Here is a 6,074-nt window from a genome sequence, read left to right as displayed (position 1 = left end):
GAGTTAAGTCCCCTCCCTAGACTCTACCCTGATTATAATTGGGGTCAACTAAATATTTTTGAATGCTGAAGGGCTGGTGCTGTTGCCTTCACATGAAATCCATCTACCCTATTCATTTTTCCACCTTCTTTAAAAAGAGCTTTTGGGAAGGCCATTCTCTCTCACCATCTCACTCTGATTCTGGTCCTCTTGGTTTTCATAGCCATGTGTATTATTTCTATCAAGGCACTTAGGACACCGCATTATCATTACTGACTTTCGTGTTTCTATCCTCAGTTGCAGATACTAAATCTTATTCAACTTTGCCTGCCTCCCCAACACCCAGCACAGCTCAGAAAATGGCTGGATGGGATGGCTGCTAGTGCCAAGCTGTGTGTGCATCAGGATACGGGAAATACTTTCTGCCCTTTAACTCAGGGTCCAGTGGAGGAAGATTTATAAACAGAAAAATGTGCTAATATGAGGTAGGGACAGAAATCATGGATCTGAACTGACCTCTGGGAGAACCAGGGCTCCCCTCACTACGGAGGTGACACTGGAACTAGATTTAGAGAAAACAGATGTGCAAGTATGTTTACATGTATTACAAACATTTCATAGTTTGCCGTGTCTTCCATGATGCTCTGCCTTCCTTGGTCCTCCTCAGAAGGAAATAAGCGTTCTTCCAATCCTCATGACACTTCATCTCACTTCATGAGCCCCGTTATTATCAATCTGCTTTCTGCTGTGTGGCAGTCATTTGCATTCATGCCTCATCTCTCCTGCTGGAGGCTGGGCCCATGCCTGCTGTAGCTTCCTAGCCTCCGATGTGCCCGGCACAGAGGAAGCGCTTGCAAAACCAACCTGAGGTTCTCCACATGACCCTGCGAACCACTCGCTTTGCCACTGCAGCTACTACTGGCCTCAGAAGTTAATGATGGTACAGGCACCCTCTTCTCTAATTACACTGGTACAAGACGTATTAGAATAAACTGTGATCTCTCCTTTTCACATACCTTCCAATGTTCTCTCCCTTTCCAGAAGCAATCACTGTTAACTATTACAGAATCCTACAGACTTTTTCCACATACTTTTTTTTTTTTTTTTTTTAACTAGGACGGCCCTGTCTTCTATGATGTCATCAGAACTGGTTTCACATGAAGGTGAGCTGATCCGAGGTACAACGTCTGAGACAATGTGCCTTTTTCTCTGTATCCCAGGAGACCACTCTCAGGGGGAGATTACTGTTTATTCCTGCAAATGTACTTTGTTTCTCCTGAGAAACCAAGGTTTATTTTCTTGGTTCTTTAGTCTCTAGATGAGGCATGACATGTGACTTCAGGGCCTTTGGGAGCTGGGCTATTCCAGGATCTGATATCTGCAGCATTTAGATGTCCTGCTTTGTGATCTTTTGATAGGTCTATTTTTGGTGAGAAGTTCTCTGGAACGAGGTTATAAGGAGGAAAGGGGTCGGAGTCAACAAAATACCCAGGCTGGGTAGGTTTAGGGAAGACCAAAATGATTCTGGGTTTCAAACTAATTCCCCTTGTTTCAGGACCAAAATTGTGTTCCAGGATGTGGCAGTCACTATTCTCTGGCTAAACCAGCAAACGTTGGCAACCCCTCACTCACTTTTTCCCAGTTTTTCCTTTCTTGAGCTCAAGGGTGACATCTTGAGCTGAAGCAACTATTGTGCCATTGAAGCAACAGTTGATAGACTTAAGTATGACAGCAGTAAGAAAGGAGGAGCCTTGATTTTGCTGACATCACAGAGCACTGCATGAGCCCTGGACCTGCCTACCTTCCAACTTTCTGCTCAAAGAAAAATAATTGCTTAGGTATTGTTACTCAGGTTTTTGTTACAGATATTTAAGAACAATTCAGACTGATACAGGTGTAACCATCCATTTCCCCAAAGCCACCCATTTTCCCAGAAGAGCAGCTCAAGGTCATCAGAAGCCACCAACATGAGCCTGCCCACAGGATCACTGACCATCCAGTCTCCTTGCACTTGATTTATTGATTGTCAGTCAACTCAATACAGTGGCAGTGTAAGCAGCGGGTTTACATCTGCTTTGCTCACCCCTTCATTCTCTTTTTTTTCTCTAATTGGGAGTCCCATGGAGCGACTAACTTCCCAACAACTGCTAACAGATAGGCTTAGTGAAAATATCAGTAGCCATAATTCAGCCCCCATCGCAGAGACCATTCAGTGCTATCCACACTTCCTGTCAACAAATTTTGCTAGGGGAAGCAGGTGCCATTTTTAAATTATTGCTTGGTGGAACAACCAATGAGAATGGTTCAGGTGAATTAGGCAAACTCTTTTTACAGTAATCTAGCTCCCAAATTATGATTTTGGTTTGTATATTCAGAAATGAAATCAAGTCTGATCCTTTGGAGCCAAGTAGCTTTCTAGATAGAGACGCTGCTGCCCAAATAGGCCCCCCAAAACACCATCTCCGCTCTCACCTGCCTTGAGTTCTGCCCTCTGACCAGTACAGGAGATATGACTCTGAGACTCATTGGCTGTCCCCACCAGGGAAGTCTGTGCAGACACTTCCCTAATAGTGTATTTGCAATGATTATGTACAGTTTGGAGCTTTGCTTTGCCTTCCCCCTCAATGTTAGCTGGAAATCCATATTTTCTCACTCCAAACTATTCCCCAGAAAAAAACCTATTTTCTCAAAGAGTTAAAGAAAGAATGTGTAATGAAGCCCTATAGAAATACATACCTCTTGCTTGTTAACGTTCCAGATTCTGAAATTGATTTCCCTCTCAACTCTGTGTAGCACAATGCAGAGGAGATGTAGAGAAAGAAGTCTGGCACTGTTTATACCTACTTGTTAACAGCGGTTGCCCTTCCCCTCTTTTGTTTCTACCTCCCTCACTTCCTGCCTTTTCTCCCTTTTCTGCCTTTTCCTTCAATTACCATTTTTTTGCTAACATAAACCTAGTTTGTCATTGTCTGAAGTCAAGAGTAAAGGCCAAATATTAAAAATTCTGAATGAGAAATTACTTGTAATGTGAGCTCCATCCTGTGTATTAACTTCAGCCATTTGTCTACATTTGTCAAATCTCTGGGACCTCAAATTCTAGGGAAATGTTTCTAATAATGCTAATATTTTACAATTTGTGAACTAGAGGTGTTTGTTTGTTTTTAAGATTTAATGTACTGTTGGAAGATGGGGGGATGTTCCTCCACCACTTTTGATGTTTCTTCCTTGTGGATGAAATGTAATTAGTATAACTTCTGACCTCCCTTTTTATTAGGTCTTCCTCTGGGGAGTAATTTATTTGATGGATAAATTTGAAATGTAAACACCTAGGCATGTTCTGCTCAGCTTCTCTTCTTCCTCTGGGGAGCTAGCAGCTCACAGGGGTTGCAGTTGTGCTCTGTTCTTCAGGGCAAGCTCTGTTCTGCTCCTGCCCAGGGAAGTCTCACATGACCTGGGTAGGGTACATCTGCCTAATTCTGGAATTCATTTAACTAAACTATACCCTCCAATCTAGTTTTATCAGCAATAAAGTTAGTATTTTAATTCTCCATGTTCCACTCTTTTGTTGTATTGCTTATATGTATATAACCCACGTGGGAAAGAGAAGTGCTTTACTGGGACTGTCAGAAACTCACAATACACATCCCATTAGATTGCTGTTGACTAGATGTCTCATTAGCCATCTTCAATATACATGAGTCAAATGCAAGACTATCTGAATTCTTAAATTTGAAATCTTTCAGAGGAGGATTTTTGGACAGATCCAACAGACAAAATCAGTAAGGATATGCTGAACTCATCACCATCAATGAACTGGATATAATTGATATCTACAGACTACTTCATCTAACAAGACACATTATTCATTCACCAAAGTAGACTACGTTCTTGGCCACAAGGTAGAGCTTAATAAATTTAAAAGAATAGAGATGACACTATGTCTGCTCTCAGATCACAATGGAATTAAGTATCAATAACAGAAAGATAACTGGAAAATCCCCAAATTTGTGAAGATTTTAAATAACACACTTCTAAATAACACATGGGTCAAATAAGAAATCTCAAGAGAAATTTAAAAATATTTAGAACTAAATGAAAATGAAAACATAACTTATTGGGGTGCCTGGGTGGCTCAGTTGGTTAAGTGACTGACTTCATTTCAGCTTGGGTCACGAACTCATGGTTCATGAGTTTGAGTCATGCATTGGGCTCCACAGCTGGCAGTGTGGAGCTTGCTTGGGATTCTCCCTCTTTCCCTCTCTGCCCCTCCCCAGCTCATGCTGTTTCTGTCTCTCTCAAGATAAATAAACTTAAAAAAAAAAAAAAAAAAAAAAAAAGACAACTTAGCAAAATTGGTGGTGAAAGCAGTGCATAGAGGGAACTTTATAACAGTGCATACATTAGAAAAGAAGAAAGCTAAAATCAATAATTCAAGTTTCTACCTTATGAAACTAGAAAAAGAGTGAATTAAATCCAAAGTAAGCAGAAGAAAGAATTAGAGCAGAAATCAGTGATATTGAAAACAGGATTTCAATAGACAGAGTCAAGGAAACCAAAAGCTAGGTCTTTGAAAAGATAAAGAAAATTAATAAACCTATATAAAGCCAGGCTAAAAAAATAGAGGACACAAATTAGAAATGAAATATCAGAAATGAAAAAGGGGCATCATCATTACAAATCCCAAAGGATAATAAAGGAATATGAGTAATACTTCTATACCCCCAAATTTAATAACCTAGATGAAATGGACCAACTCCTTGGAAAACACAATTTGCCAAAATTCACGCAAGAAGAAACAGATGATCTGAATAGGCCTATCTCTATTAAATAAATCAAATCAGCAATTAATAACCTTCTAAAATACAAAGCACCAAGCCAGGTGGGTTCACTGGTGAGTTCTACCAAACATTTAAAAAATTATACCAATTTTCTACAATTTCTTTCAGAAGACAGAAGCAGAAGGAATGCTTCCTAACTCATTCTATGGGGCTGGCAATACCCTAATACCAAAACCAAAGCCATTACAAGAAAAGTAAACTAGACCAGTTGTTCCCATGACCATAGACACAAAAATCCTCATTACAAATCCGGATTAGTAAATCAAATCCGACAGTCAGTGCATAAAAAGTAAGATTTATCACCAGATATGCAAGGCTGGTTCAACATTTAAAAATCAATGTAATCCATTACATCAACAAACTAAAAATGAAAAATCACATAAATATATCAATAGATGCAGAAAAAACATCAGACAAAATTCATCATCTATTCATGATAAAAGCATTCAGTAAACTAGGAATAGAGGGGAACTTCCTCAACTTGATCAAGACTGTCTCCAAAACCCTAGTGCTAACATCATCCTTAATGGTGAGAAACTCCAAATTTTCCCACTAAGATCAGGTACAAAGCAAGAATTTCCCATTTCACGACCTCTTTTAAAAATTGTACAGAAAGTCCATGCTAATGTAATAATGCAAGGAAAGGATATTAAAGCTATACAGATTGGGAAAGAAGAAATAAAACTGTCTTTCTTCACATTTGAGATGAATAGACAAATTCCTGGAACCAACAGGCAATTATAGCAAGGTTAAAGGATACAAGGTTAATATAAAAAAAAAAAAATCAATTGCTTTCCTTTATATCAGCAATGAACAGGTGGAATTTGAAATTAAAAACATAGTACCATTTACATTAGCACCCCCCCCCAAAATGAAATACTTAGGTATAAATCTAACAAAATATGTATAAGATCTATATGAAGAAAATTATAAAAGTGATAAATAAAATTAAAGAAGTAAATGGAGAGATAGTCTATATTCATGGATAGAAAGACTCAGTATTGTCAAGATGTCAGTTCTTCCCAGTTTGACCTATAGATTTAATGCAATTCCAGTCAAAATCCCAGCAAGTTATTTGGTGGATATCAAGCACCTGATTCTAAAGTTTATATGGAGAGGCAAAAGAGCCAGAATAGCCAACACATTATTGAAGAACAAAGTTGAAGAACTGACCTGACCTGACTTCATCACTTACTACAAAGCTACAGAAATCAAGAAAGTATTGTCTTTTCTTGGTGAAAGAAGGGACAAATAGAT

The 6,074-nt window shown here is 38.9% G+C and overlaps 1 long non-coding RNA gene across 1 annotated transcript; it reads left to right on the top strand.

Annotated features, from left to right (window-relative positions):
• The first annotated feature begins 1,097 nt into the window (after positions 1–1,097).
• On the top strand, positions 1,098–4,321 carry LOC132681951 (uncharacterized). The gene is made up of 2 exons (XR_009611349.3): positions 1,098–1,142; positions 1,535–4,321. It is a non-coding gene; the product is annotated as an uncharacterized LOC132681951 (long non-coding RNA).
• The last annotated feature ends 1,753 nt before the right edge of the window (positions 4,322–6,074 follow it).

This window comes from Panthera onca, chromosome A1 (assembly GCF_046562875.1).
Source record: "Panthera onca isolate mPanOnc1 chromosome A1, mPanOnc1 haplotype 2, whole genome shotgun sequence".
NCBI lineage: Eukaryota > Metazoa > Chordata > Mammalia > Carnivora > Felidae > Panthera > Panthera onca.
Note: the sequence above shows the minus strand (reverse complement) of the source record. Positions and strands in the feature narration are given on the sequence as shown.